The sequence below is a fragment of the Macrotis lagotis genome, unplaced genomic scaffold (assembly GCF_037893015.1).
Source record: "Macrotis lagotis isolate mMagLag1 unplaced genomic scaffold, bilby.v1.9.chrom.fasta BILBYCTG115, whole genome shotgun sequence".
Lineage (NCBI taxonomy): Eukaryota > Metazoa > Chordata > Mammalia > Peramelemorphia > Peramelidae > Macrotis > Macrotis lagotis.
The window spans coordinates 153,128-169,201 of NW_027422022.1; the positions used below are offsets into that span (position 1 = coordinate 153,128).

The 16,074-nt window shown below is 35.3% G+C and overlaps 1 pseudogene; it reads left to right on the forward strand.

Moving 5' to 3' along the window:
• LOC141504116 (coiled-coil domain-containing protein 170-like) overlaps nucleotides 1-15,767 on the forward strand; it is a 40,940-nt pseudogene extending 25,173 nt beyond the window's left edge.
• The last annotated feature ends 307 nt before the right edge of the window (nucleotides 15,768-16,074 follow it).

The following is a 16,074-nucleotide window of genomic DNA, read 5'->3' on the forward strand; positions in this document are numbered from 1 at the left end:
TGTCATATCCCTCTCACTCTTTTCTAGACTATTCTCTTTAATTAGGTGCAGTTAGATGGAGAAATGGATGGAGTACTAGGCCTGAGTCAGGAAAACCTGTGTTTAAATTTCACCTCAGATACTTACTGTGTGACTCTGGACAAATCACTTAACTTCTGTCTCAGGAACAAATGAGATAATGTTTGTAAAATATGTAGGACAGTGTCCGGCACATAATGAGAATATATAAACCTTAGTTTTATTATTATTATTATTATTATTATTATTATTATTATTATTATTATTATTATTATTATTATTATTATTATTATTATTGTTATCGTTATTATTTTATACTCCAAATCCTCATGTATCGTGATCTTACCTTCCTTCATTGTCTTGGTTGACTTCTTCTATATATTCTACAGTTTATTCATCATATCACATGACCCTCAAGAATTGAGCACAATGTTCCAAACCTGACTTGATAGACTGGAGCCTATCACCTGCTTCACAATTCCTTGTTTGCAATGTGCTGCAGATCACTCATACCCACCAATTCTTATCTCTATGACTCCAGGTCACATGGCAGGACTTTACATTCTTCCCTATTATATTACATCTGCTGAGATTCAATCTAATGTTTTGCCTTACAAAAATCTTTATGGCTACAGACTCCTATCTTGTATGATAGTATTTTCTTCCAGCTTTATATAAGTCATTTGATTAAAAAAATATTAAGCAACAGAAAAGCAATTGGAGATCTTTGGACTGCTTTTCTGAAGATCTTTGTGTAACCCTTTCAAATTGGGACATATTTTACTCTACCTTGCTAGTTTTAGGTCTCTTCGTTAAAAATAATAGTGAGAAGAACAATACAATAGTTTACATTTATATAGTACTTTGAAAACATTGAGCTTTTCAAAGTGGTTTTACACTTATTATGTCATTTTATCATTACAGCAATGCTGTGAGGAAGGTAGTACAAGTATTCTTATTCTGATTTTACAGATAACGAACAGTGTGATAACAAAAATAAAAAATCAAAGCAGATAAGATAGGTCCTGAACTCAAGACCCTTGGCATCCCAACCCACTGATTTTTGCTACTTACTTGCTCTGGCCCTCTGATTCATCCTCTCTAAACTCTAGGGATTAGATTAAATGATATCAAAGGTCATTTCCAGCTCTGAAAATGAAGACTCTGCTGTACTTGTTCTCTCAATTGAGAGTCTGTGACCATATTTATATTCTTCTTTGATCTTAGAGCAATAAGGAAATCACTCAATTTGTAAGACATAGATTTAATGTTATTGTCATCTTTAGGACAATGATGAAGATATCCTGGCCAAGAAGTTGGAAAGAGAAAGCATTTTTCTCTCAGAGAAACTGAAGGTTTGGGACAGATGTCAACATGATTTGATTCACAAGGAAAAGCAAATGTCTACAATAGCACAAAGCCCAGTCACCCTCAACTGGGAAACTCAAACTACCCAGACACAGCACCAGAGTTTCATTAGTGAACTTGCTACTCTTCTAAGCAACACCTTTATTACTGTGCCAGCTACAGAGGAAGCTGTGAGAGAAAGGATACAAGAACTCAGTATGAATGAACAGTCTTGGAAATATGTGAGTATGTTGCCAGAGAAGTTGTCAGTTTAAAATATTCTATTCATAATGTCTAAGTTGATTCCCAATTTAGGAAATACATGTGCCTTATTTTAAATTATGTCTCTTTTCTGTTGTTGAGATTTCAAAACAGTAAGGCAAACAAAGGAGCAAACATCTTTAAAGTCAGTTTAACATTTCTCATATCGGGATAGGAATTGTTAAAATTCTAATTGTTAAAAATCCAGTAATTCTGTTCATATCACTTCTGAGGACATCTCCACAAGTCACTTGGAAACATTTCTAGTGAATATGTGATGATACTGTATAAAAAACCAAAAATATAACAATCAAATGTTTTAAGAAGTGAGAGCAATTGTTCAGTTTCATCAGAATAGTTGAAATTGTAATAGCAAAAAGTTATTTCTTCTCTTTCTTCACCTCCGTTTCATAGAAATATTGTTGTTTATTTTGAATTGAATGTGTGTTGCAGAGTTCCTCCATAAAAAAAAATCTTGTTTTTTGCTCAGTATTCTAGGTCCTTTCATTGGGGAGTGTTCTCTGGTGACTTGAAAATTTATTAATTGGCTTCATTATTAGGTTGAAATTGAATTATTATGTTTTCACATATCAGCCTTCCTTTTCTCCTATTAATTTCAACCAATGATCTGTATATACCTCAGTTTTCCTTGCAGGAAAGGCTTGAAAGCATAGTGAAATCCATATTTCAATTATAATAATTGGATTTGCAAGTGTGACTTTTAAAGGCAAACATGGGATACACTTTTTTATCTCACTTTTGTAATTTACCTGCAGAAAACCGATGTCCTTCAACAAGTGATTCAATTGCGAACTCGGCAGGTTGAGCAACTTCATCAACTTTTTGAAGAGGTTGTATGTGACTCATCACAAAGTGAAGAAAAGTTTCTGGAGCAAAAGAAATCGCTAAAGTGCTCAGAAGGGAAATCTGCCACTGATGATTTATTTCAAGGAAATTGGAATTTAGACAAAATGAAAGTAAGGGTTCTAGATGTATATGTCAAGGAAAAATTAATATTTTAAAAATTATATCAATGACTTCAATTTTAACCAATGTTCATAAAAATAACATTATTTTTCACATTATAAGGGACTGGGAGGGGAGAGAATGAAAAAAAATGTTTAATTCCCATATTCCTGATTTTGTGCCGATGTTAGCAGAAAGCCCTTGTTCCAACTTCCTAATTATAAACATATTTGATTTTTAGATATAATTTTGATTTTTGTAATTTGTAATTTCATTTGTATGTAATTTTAAAAGAAGATCTATAAGATAGATTATCTAAAGGTGGAATTTCAGTTCATAATAACAACTATATGGGAGTATATAGTAAAGAACATTACTTAATAGAAAGCATTACTGGAGAAATGATGAATTGGCCAATGAGTGCCCATCACTGTAAGGATGAACATTATACTCTGACGGATGCAGTTTCCTTCATGGTTGTTTGCTGAGCCTGGACAAGCTCTGAAGAAGAGAGTAGGGGTCTCTATGAGAAGCAGGTTCTCCCAGCTTCCCTCTGAGAGATTGCAGCAGGTAAGGCACATTGCACAGGCTCCCTAAGGCTCTCATTGGTCAGTTCTCCCTCAGCTCACAGGCTAAAGGGGACACGGCATGCAAATAACTAGAAGAGAGTCATTTTCAATGAAGTCACATATCGTTACATATCATCCACTTTACAGCATTCAGAGTTCCAAGGGTTGGTAGAATTCCATTGTCTTGGACTTTAAATAGAGTCTTCAAACTCATATTCAACCTGTTCCTTTATTTCCTCCTTTTCAGAGTATAGCCTGGTCTAATAGAGAGAATATGAATCCTGCTGGTGACCAGGTAATGATGGGCAGGGAGCGAGGGAGGATATAATTCCCCCAGGAATATATTTATGTCTCTCTTGAGCCAAAAGCACATGAGTTCCTTTGTCTGTCAAAACACTTCTGGAGAAGAAAGTCCCAGACCCGAAGGTAAAATAGAGGAGAAGGAAATATCTGGGTATCATGATTCCCACCGTCCAGATTTTTAGCAAGAAAACATCATTTCCTGGCTTTGGGATTATCTTAATTTGAAAAGAGTGCCAAATGCATGGAAGCAGTGGAATTTACCCCAGAATATAGGGGAATAAATACTTGAACTTTGACCCCTGATAGTATTTTGTGTAACTGGTCATTGTAGGTCTATTATCTAGAATCCACCTCCAGGAGTGAAACCTGAAGTGTTACCTTCACTATGGATTTTATTCTGGGTATCAAGGGCTGAAAGAAGAATATTAGTATATTTCCCTCTGCATAGTTCCAAGTTACTTTCCTCTCTCATGGAGTCTTATCCACATTGTGTAGACAGTATACAGTCTATACCTGTAATTTCCCCTTGATTCTAGAAGTGTGGCACTTCCATAAGGAAGAGAGGCAAGGTGAAGATGTTCCCCATTGAGAAAAAAGGAGGGAGGCCATTGGGTGGGATGATTATATCCAATATCCTATCTAGGGATGGTCCTATCTCTGATTTAGAGAACAGCGTATTAGTAAGTAATGGTGGGAGGAGAATCTAGCCAACAGAAGTCAATGCCAACTCTTTTGGTGTGGCTAACAGCTGAACTTGCATAAATCTGGATAATAATAAGCCTAGAGAAAAGGTAGAACTCATTAGAGGAGGAGAAAAATTGTAGAGCTTATTTCTGGACTACTGTGAGTCCTTTCTGTGTTTTCTGAGATGTTGTACAAAAATTATCCTGTGGCTAAAGTATACATTTCTTATCTTGAGTGCTTTTATTCATATCTGTGGAGAACTAGATGTTTGTTATATTCACATATCATGCTGAGATTTCCTTGGAACCAATAGGAGGAGAAGCAACCTGAGTGCAAGAGAAAGCAAGCTGAATCTATGAGAAAATGATTTTTGTTATTCCCTAGATTGAATCTAGTCTATTTAGGCCCAGACAAAGCCTGGGCCTCAGATTCATGAGTCTGGGCTTAGTTTGACTCCTTGATTTTGTCCCTGTCTTAGTGCCCACTTCACTGACAACAGAAGTAAGAAAAGCATTGCTTCCTTTGTCAGATCCAGTAATTGGAATTAACACTTCATCCAAATCAAACTAAAGGATGTTTTCATGTCAATGATACCAATATTTGGATACTTTTTGATAAATGTACACAAAAACATCAACAACAAGAAGTTATGGCTTAGATATAACTATGACTTTCCTATTAAAAAGCACTTAATATAAATGTTTGTTCTGATCTGCATAATAACGCTGTGGGCTAGGGAGTACAAGGATTCTGATTTGCATTTCAATGTTGAGGAAACTGAATCTAAGGTAGAAATCTGGGACTCAAAATCCAGGTCATTTTATTCCTTCTCTAGTACCTTATGTAGTTTCCTTGTCTTTGTTAATGAATTTAACTTAGATTAAAAAAAAATGACTTACTAATCAACTGTGGCTCCAGTATGGGTAATCCCAGAATCATTAAGTATTTTAAGACTAGTTCCTTTGTTGATGTAGGGAGAAATTCAAAGAATAAAAAAACAAAGTGAAACCTTTGCAGACAGAAGCATTGGACAAGAAGTTCCAGAAGCTAGAGAAAGAAAAAAGACAACAGATTCTGTTGGCAGTTGAAAAGAGCTTGCCGAACATGGCAACTCTAAGACTGGAAGAAAAGATGCAGAAAATTCAGAAAGATCTCAGCGACATGAAACTGTCAAATCAAATCATGAAAACTCAACTAAGGAGAGTAAACTACCTCAAAGTAAGTGAAGTTATTTCAAAAACTCAGTTGGGGTCTTTGTCTCATGATTTCAAAGTCTCTCTATTGCATTTAAGCAAACAGGTTCCCTTTCTTCTCTTAATTTTTTGGGAAAATTTTCAAATTATTGTTTTTGTCTGCTGAAGTTCTCTCCTGAATATCCCAGTTGTAGGCTCCCCCAATCAACTTCTACATTAAGCCAATTATTGCCATTCAATTCAGAGGCAGCACCATCCATAGAGGGCTAGACCTGGAGTTGGCAGAATTCTGTTTGAATTACCATGGGAAAGTCTCCTGTCTCAATTCCCTCAACTGTAAAATGGGGCAGCCACACCTGTACTCTACTTACGTAATATGTTTTGTTGTGAGATTTAAAGTGGATCACAAATGTAAAGTTCTATATGAATAGTGGCTTCTATTAAACACTTATGGATCAGTTCACTGGCAACAACCTGGTCAGATTTTCCCCCTGGTTTCTCTATGTGTGGCTAGCACAGATTATAAGCTTTTTGAAACCGGGACCTCATTTCATACTTTGTATTGAACTTTTGTCATGAGACAGCAATGCTCTATATTCTTTTTCACTGAGAGTAGACTCATTGACTAATTTGTGTTATTTGTCCAATGAATGATGTCATTTGAGCTCCCAAATAGGATGGACCAATGGTTAAAACTCTGACCCTGGAGTAAGGGAAACCTGAGTTCTAATTCACCCTTAGACAATTTCTAGCTGTGTGATCCCTGGCACTAACTACCCTCTGTTCCACCTTTATGGTAAAAGGGAAATATTATTCAAGTATACTTTCTAAGGTGGCTGTGAAAATCAAATGAGAACATTTTTTATTTTATTTCTTATTTGATTTTTCCAATTACATGTTATGAAAGTTTTTCAACATTCATCCACATAAATATTTATAAGTTACAAGATTTTCTTTTATCCTCCCTTCCCACCCCCTCCCTTCAGCAGCAGTCAAGTGAGCATTGTACATGTAATTTGTATTTAATAAGTTTAAAACATTTGTCATTTTCAGTAGGACTAATTAGGACTGAAGGAAAAGAAAGAAAACCATGGAATAGGAAGGAAAAATATAAGAGAAATTTTTAAAAGGCGAACATAGTGTTCATTCAGATTCTGTAGCTGTTTTTTGTTCTGGTTTGCTTTTGTTTTCTGAATGTGGATAGTATTGTCCATAACAAGTCTCTCATAGTTGTCTTAGCTCTGAAGATGAGCGGAGCTCTGTCCATCAAAGTTGATCAATTCACAATGTTGTTAATTTGTAAAATGTTCTCTTGGTTCTGCTCCTTTCACTCAACATCAGTTCCTATAATTCTTTCCATGCTTCTCTAGAGTTTGGCCATTCATGGTTTCTTATAGAACAATACTGTTCCATAACATTCATTTACCATAACTTGCTCAGCCATTACCCCATTGATGGGTATCCCCCCAATGTTCAATTCTTTGCCTCTATAAAAAGAGCTATGAATTTTTGGAAGATATGGTACTTTTCCCATTTTTTACGGTTTCTTCTGGATATAGGCCTAGTATTGGTATTGCTGAATCAAAGGTATGATCATTATTTTTTAAATGTGTTTTTTAAATTAAGATATGTTAACAAAGTGGCATACCTGTGAAGATGGGAGAGAGGGGCAAGAAATTCCAGAAATGGAAGGTCTTTTATGCAGTTTGAAAGGTTTTGTTCCTGCCCCCTCATGCCAACCATAGGCTGGGGGTCTCAAAACTAATTGATACTTTGGTTCCTATACATCCCCCCCATCATCATACTAATGAGCAAGAACAACTAGATCTGCTTGAGCAAGCACAAAGGAGAAGGTCAAGTCTAGGTGGGGCTGTTTTTGAGCAAATGAAATCTAAAAGTTTTAACTCAGTAACTGCCTGTAGGCAACAATATAAGGAGACCCTAGTCTTTGTAATGTAAACTGACAATCCTCCCTTTACTTTTTAGTGGACCCCCAAACACTCATATTTCCTATCTAATTAGTAATTTTTCCACTATAGTTTAGAATCTAAAGAGGATATAAATTGGGGTACCATAGCCATAACTCCCATCCTGTACCCAGATAGTAGACCCTTAAGTCTAGATAACAATTACCTGACCAACCCTATTGATAAAGTGGTGTAAGCAATAGTCCCACAAATCCAATAATGTTCCTTTAGTGCTGGAAGACCTTCCAGGAATATAGCTTTCCTGTTTGCAACTAATGGACATTCCTGTCCATCCTTACTTTCAAGGGGCCCTCTTAAATATGCCATATAATCATCATGATAATATATATATATATATATATATATATATATATATATATATATATATATATATTCCAAAGGTGCTGTAACTTCCTTCCACTGGCTAGTTTTTATACCAATGTCTTTAGATAGATCTTCTTGGCTCCAAAAATTGATCAAAATAAATCCTTGATGTGTGCCATTAGACCAACCCCAAGAATAGCTAATATATCTAAGTGATGTTTCTTAAATTATTGTTTCTTGCAAATAGCCATTTCTGCATTTCCTTGCAAGTCCTCATGATCAAAGTTTCCCTTAACAAGTCCCCCAGTTTGCTCATCTTTACAAGGCATCCAGATAACATCATTATGTCTCACATGAGTCTCAGTCCACCTGTCTCTTTAGTTGTACAGTCCAGAATATTTGTACCCTGCTTCTGGACAGGTCCACAGATATTTGCTAAAGCCCAGGAAAATATCCTGGCCAGACTGGTATAAACAATAGTAACCCTGAACTGACTCAGTCATATGCCACTGGTGTTTCTCTCTTCTGAATGAAAATCCTGAGCCACAGTGCACCTCTGACAAGGAACTGAGAATCCAGGCTGGACAGAAGGGGAACTGGCACCGAAGGCCAATTCTCAAACTGCTGTGGGCTACTGCGAGTCCAACAGTTAGCCACAGCAAAAGACTGAGCATTGACTTCTGTTGGCTAGATTCTCCTCCCACCATTACTAATACCCCATTCTACAAATCAGAGATAGGACTCTCCCTAGATAGGATATAGGATATAATGTAGGATATAATCATGCCACCTCCCTCCTTTTCTCTCAATGGAGAACATCTTCACCTTGCCTCTCTTTCTCCTTTCCATAAGGAAGAGGTATCACTCTTCTATAATCAATGGGAAATTACGGGTTATAAACTGTATATTGACTACACAATATACATGTAGGCAAGAGATGGTGGAGATGAATTGGCCCATCATCTTTCCTTCTCTTCTCTTCTCCCCTGGAGATATCCAAAGTGCTTCTGCATCTTCTGAATCTGCTTGAAAATGGTCCTCTCCAACTCAGGTGGCTTGTTGAGACCTTGTCTTCTGTTAAAGAACCTGCTTAACATTTTACTCAGATCAGAACACATATTTTCATCACAAGACAAGTAGATTCTGGAGGTTATTACAATTTACATTTTGCCTTGCTGCCATATTGACACACATACTTCACTTTAACACAGTAAACTTCCTTAAGTATTTTACTACATGAGCAAACTCCCAAGGAGAACTATCATATCGCCTAAAGCTTATAACAAATACATACAACAATCATCCCAAACCTTTGCTTTCATTACAGTAATGACTCAAACATCCTTAAACAAAATGATTGTTTCCCAAAAAATATTCTCACATTTTCTTTTTCCTGGTGTGCTTATCTGACTCACATTCCTTTCCTTAAACTAGACCTTCAAAATTATCCTAAGGATTTCCCATTCTTCTTCTTTCCTAAATATACCCTCTAAATAAAAATTAAGGAAACTTAATTCCTATCTTAACTTGTAGCTGATAGCAGGGGTCAGAGCCACACAGCTAACCTATCTCTGGCTATTAGATCCAATTCACCTAAAACTTCCTTTTTCTGATTTGCTTAGTAACTTTATAAAGATCCAGGACATTAAAGGAAACTTCCTTTATAGATATAAGTATTGAATGTCAGTGTTTAGGCAGAGGTCATGTGGCTAGTTGAATGCCTATGGCTGATTTATTCTTTCAGGTAAGACATTATCCAAATGTCAGTTTGGGAAAATCAAGTTAAAAGGGTCCAATCTCAGGCTATACTGAGAAGCTGCCCCTTTGACTACATACCTCTGACCTCTTTAGCCCATTGGCTTCTTTGACTCCAAGAACATGACATTGACTCAGTCGCATGTCCTTTTGCTGACCATCCTACTATCTGACATAAAAATTGAAAATTGTTTAAAAGTCCTGTGATCTAAAACAATTGTTTTACCTAATTAAAATTTTCAGAGACTACAATTCACAAATTCCAATTATAGCCTTAATGGAGTCCCAATCAATGAAACCTCTCCTTAAAGCTCTGAGTGTTCTCCTTGGGTCTTGGCTAAAACAAGGTATTCTAATTATGACTGGTCCTACAGGTCTCATTTTCTACCTCTTACTAGAGGCATCCCTTTGTCTGAAATCATATTTACTCTATCTCTATAAAAAGATGCTGTATCAAATTCCCCTCAGTTAGAGAACCCTCCTTGTAGCCTGTTGTATTTTACAACAAATAAATGCCTCCATTGACCAGGAGATTGCCTAAGCTAAATATTGTCACATAAAAACTCAAATTATCCTCCTTGTATTTATTTTTCTCATATTACATAGGTGCTTTTACTTCCAAGCAAACCACCATTTTTGAAAATATATATATATATATATATATATATATATATATATATATATATTATATATGTGTATACATACACATGTACATAACAAAAATATTCCTAATTCAGATTTCTATATAGCTAGAAATTTCTGTACATAAACTTGTTTAGCTACTAGCCATCCTTAACAAAGAAATTACTATTTTTATTTTGGCAAGGCAACTGCGGTTAAATGATTTGCCCAAGGTCACACAGCTAGGTCAACATTAAGTGTCTGAGTTGTCATTTGAACTCAGGTCCTCCTGTCTCCAGGACCAATGCTCTATTCACTCTACCACCAAGCTGCCCCCCTAAGAAACAAAAATACTTTTCAGAATTCTTTAAAAGCATTAGAACATCTTGGGTAACTAAATTTGAAACATGTATTATTAATTCCAATATAATAAAACAACAATTAAGAATACCACACAAATTACTACCTTGTACAAACAATCCTTCCATTAGTACAGTATTCATGAACCCACAGAGCCATACCAGAAGGGGTCATAATTTTTGATAATTTACTTATTTCCCTGGAATGAAAATTATATGTTAATCCCCAGTCATAACATTGCAATATTTTAAATATCATATATTCACAAGAGCTAACTAAATATTGCAAATATAAACCCTTTGCAGTTACAAAAGAATATGACATAACTGAGAAATACATCTTACTCATCAATACGTTATCTGACGGTAGGACTACACAATTGCTATTTTTTCAGAGCCCCCACATAACCTGTCTGCAGTTACCAAGAGAAAGGTTCACATTATTAACTTCTTTAAAATTGAACATACATTGTTAATTTACATGAAACATAAAATTCTTATTTAAACATTTCATTTCCCTTAGAACAAGAGCCAAATGTTTACCCTCCTATTTTTATACTTTTGTCTTCCAGACCTCTTTACCCAGAGCCTCTCAGGATCCAATCTCATACATATGATACATTTAAAACCCCAAAGCAATACAACTAAATTTCTAACAGTTTAGTTTGAGTAATTTATACAGAGAATCCAGCATTTACATTCCAAAAACTCCATCCAATATAAAAATGTAATTGTTAGCATTAGGCTTAGCATTAAAATGAACTAGAGATTTGTCCCAAAAGAAATCAGTAAATTTCCCTAATAACCTCGGTTTTCTTCTTAGTTTTATGTATATGTGTGTATGTATGTATATACATTTATATATATATATATATATATATATATATGTGTGTGTGTGTGTGTGTGTGTGTGTGTGTGTGTGTGTATATATATATATACATATATATATATATATATATATATATATATGTACATATAAACACACAGGCTTACATATATTTTCTTCTTAGTTAACCTAATACCATTTTCCTTTAACCCAAAGGTGTTTCAATACAGTTTAAAATCCCAAACCAATTTAACAGTATAGGTTATTATTTAATTCCTCCCATTCTGTACAAATTTTGTCAGAATGTAACAAAACTAATAACGTTCTTTTAAAACCCTCACAGTGATTACCAAAACTCCAGTTCAGAAACATGGTGAAAGTCATCACTCTTAGGCCATATAGCCAGAGCAGAGAAATTCATTAAATATGATGTCCTTTCAAAAATATGACTCCTAACCCATGGATTTTATATTCCCTTCCTTTCCCAGTCACATATCTTGTCTGTGGTGGGGTCTCTTTCCTTTTAAGGCTTCAGTACTTGATATCTCTTGCCCACCACAATGTGGGTGAGGCACACCTCAGCCGGATTTAATTTAGAGTTCAGGTCTTAACAAAATGTCAGATGGGATCAAGACTGCCTTGCCTCCAGTCTACCATCCCCTTCCCCAACCAACACCTCCTTCCTCCCTCCCAATGAGAAAATATGGAATTTTTCCCAGACAGTCATAAGAATAAGAAATCTTCCCTACTATAACTTCTCAATCTTTCCCTTAAACATTCTTTCTCCCTTCTAACCTGTCCTCAAACCACAGTTTTTTTTTTCTCTTTAACTCAACCCATCAGCATAGCTCCCACCTCAGTGTGGGATGGGCTGAGCTCCACAGGGGAACACTGCAGACTTACTTCCTCTTGCCCTACCTTCTGAAACAGTTCTCTCAGTTTAAAATTTAGATGGAGTCCCCAGACTCAGAAATACCTAAAACAGACAATTGCATAAGACAGGACAAAGTACAAATACATATACTCCCTCTGGAACATTGGAAATCACTCACACAACATTTGGATCTAATCGTCTTCCTTCCTTGGCTTCCAGCTACCAGCCAGTGGTTCCTTGCACCTCAAGTGTGGAGGCAGCCTTCCCCATTTATGATTTTGGGGAAATTCCTGGAGAGGGAACCCAAATTCCCCTCCTTCAGGGCACCCTATTATTCTCTGGCCTGTCTTTCAGGGTAAATTTCTCACCTGAAGAAATTCTCAGCCAGTCCAGGTAGTTCTGGTCACTGATGCCACCCTTGCAATCACTCCTTTATGTCGCTTCTACTCCCAGACATTTTAATCACTCTCAACTGCAGGACAGTCTTCCCAGAAATCCCTTGAGATATTTCCACAGAAAATCACACTAAGAAAGTGGACTTGAAATCAAGCCATTTTCCTGCATTATTTTCATATGTTCTTCCTGGAAAATATCAGATAAAGAGATTTACATTAATATTGAGTGTGGGCACCCAAATTGTTATAAATGGCTCACGAATACTTAGTCCACAGTGAATAAAATGATCTTTTTATTAAGATAACTTGGGTTGAGGAGATGGCATAATGGATAGACCACCATTCCTGGAGTCAGGAGTTCAGGAGTTCAAATCCAGGCTCAGATGCTAAATAATTACCTAGCTGTGAGGCCTTGGGCAAGCCACTTAACCTCATTGCTTTGCAAAAAAAAAAAAAAAAAAAAGGACAGAGAGCTTTACAAAATGGCACAAATATCAAGATAGGAGAGAGGGGCCACTATGATCAGTTTTATTGTTCTTTGGGAATAGTTCCATATTGCTCATTGGATTTAATGGATTAGTTTAGAACTTGAACAACAGGGCATTAATGTCTTAATCTTCCCACAATTTCTCTAACATTGATCATTTTCCTTTTCTGTCATTTTATTCAATTTGATTGTGAGGTGGTTCCTCATAGTTGTTTTAAGTTGCATTTCTAAATGAGATGATTTTTCGAAGTACTTAGTTAGCTCAGAGCCTTGGTCTTAGTAAATACTAAGAAATATTTGTTCCCTTCCCCTTTTATTTATTTGCTTTTTAAATATTAATGCCAGAATCATAATTGTTCTCTTCCTACCCCTCCGGACAAAACTATTGAAAAACTCCAGAAATATTTACAAAAGGTTGAAACAATTAAAGAGAAAGCATCTAAAAAGGTGACGAATTTGAAAACAAGATTAAACTACACTGCCAGAAGCCAGAGAAGACAAAGAAAGGGCTTATCAGATGCTGGAAGCTGTTACTAATGAGTTATATACAGTAAAGAATACTTCAAGAAGTAGTAAAATGAGGAAGACAGGTACTTTCCCTCCATACTTTCTAACAAGAACCTTTATATAAAAGTAATGTCTAAAGGATTAGTCACAATTTAGTATTGTGAGTAAAAATCAGTTCCTCATATTTGTTGCTTAGGGTATTATAGTCTCATTCAATTACTGTGGAAATCTTTATTTTTCAAGGATTCTTTATCTCTCATATTACGGTTTACTAAAAAATCTGTTCTTTCTTAGTTTTAAAAAGTCTCCACAAATTGTTGTATCTTCAGATATATTCCTTAATATCTAATTCAATATTTTTAGAAATCTACTGACAATAGTCTGTACCAATAGTTTTTAACTTCAGTAAATAAAAACGTAAAAAAAAAATCAGTCCATTTTATATTAAAATATTTCATGATACTGAGTACTCTTCTTATGCACTCATGATGCCTAGTATTATTCAATTCAACAAACATTAATCAACTACTATATATAGTCACACTGCATTTTACTAGGAGGACATAAGGCAGCTGGGTGGCAGAGAGACTTATGAGCCTGAAGTAAGGACTTATCTCCTGAGCTCAAATCTCACCCCAGATACTTATCAGCTAGCTGTGTGATCCTGAGCAAATCACTTAATCCTGTTTCTCTCAATTCCTCATCTGTAAAACAAGCTGGAGAAGGAAATGGAAAGCCCAGATGGTGTCATGAAGCGTTGGACATGACTAAAATGACTGAACAAAAGTGGGGCAAAGCATTTTTGATAGATGAGCAAATATAAGGTAATTTGAAGGGGGAATGTCCATTAAAAATGGATTTTGTTAGAGGAAAGGGTTTTGTAAGAGAGATGCAAAAAGAAACTTGAAGATTTTTGAGAAAGGTAGTGATAGAGATAGTGATAGCCTTAGGAAGACTTGTTTTGTGAACTGTGTCAAGGATAGATTGGAAGAGGGAAGAAATGGAAGCCAGGAAACTAATTAAGACACTCTTACAGTATTGGAGATGATGAGGTTAGTGGGTTCATGAATAAAGAGAAGAGGATGCAAAACAGATTTTGAGTTAGACTGAACAAAACTTGGCAAAGGATGGGTATTCAATTGCTTGTGTTCCATATAGTTCCTTCTAGATGACACACTACAGGAGGAGGTTCTATACAGGGGTTCAAAAAGTCTGAATAGATTTGAGATTTTACACCTTATTCTCATTAGTGCAATGCAAGCCAATGCCAAAGGCCTTGTGATGAAAAAATGCTATTTACCTCCAGAGAAAGAACTTTATGGAATCTGAATGCAGATCAAAGCATATTATTTTCCACCTTATTTTTTTAACGGTTTTTTCCCCATTAGGTCTGTGATTTACTTACAACATTACTAATATGGTAATATGTTGTGCCTCATTGAACATATATGAACATATATATGAAGTTGCTTATCATCTAAGGGAGGGAAGAGGTAAGGGAAGAACTGAGGGGGTAAAATTTGGAAGTCAAATTTTAAAACATGAGCATAAATTATTGCCCTTATATGTAACTAGGAAAAAATGTCATGTTAAAAGATGCGTCTTTTTATATTATTTTTTATTATTAAAACTTAAAACTGCCATAAGACTTTTTGGAGAGACTATATTTACTATAGCAAAAATTCTACTATTGGGCATAGAGTAAAGATGCCTAATGAATTTTGAATTAGACATTAAGAAATATATATATATATATATATATATATATATATATATATATATATATATATATATATATATATATATATATATATATGCAGTATCATTTGAAGGAGACTTAATACCAGAAAAGAACACTTTTTGAGGAACTTGTTTAAAAGCTGGTTTGATGTTATATGTTACCATTGTTCATAAAATAGTTTCTCTCTTGTGGAGTTGTCTTAAATGAATATCAAAAATCCTGTGCCACTGATTCCAATTTTTCTTTTCTTTTTTTGCGTGACTTTTCCCTTCTGTAGCTCTTAGATTTTAGAGGATCTGTTATGAAGATGATGGGTTTTAACATCAAAATTCCAGACAAGGAAATCATGAATCAACTCAAACCCATAATAGAAGCTTACGAAATTTCTTGAATTACATCTAACAGTAGATCAAAGGTTCTTGGTGATTGTAAGACTGGCCAAGGGAATGAATGACATAAAAGACATTTGACTTCTTTTTTCTTCACTGTCATCAGAAAGTCCTAAAATTGCAGACTGTTTTCTGTAATGGTTTGAATATAAGACCCGTGGAAGCTGACTAGGGAATAAATAAAATAATTTGGCATTTTCCATTTTTCTGTTTGTAATGTTTCTCACTGGATTTCCCCCACCCTTTTCCTTATTTCACCCTTTCACCTCATTTCTCTCTACTTTTGCTAAGACTTATTCTTGACACCCATAATTTATTTGAGATAGTCTGAACCTGAGATTTCATCAGTGAAGGAAGCCCACTGAGACATATCAACATTTCTGCAATTTATAGTATTGGCTTATATTTATATTTTAGCTTGTAGGTTATTTTCTTAGTGACTTGGGATGCTGAAAGATTAGAAGGCAAATTCAGAGGGACAAACTCCT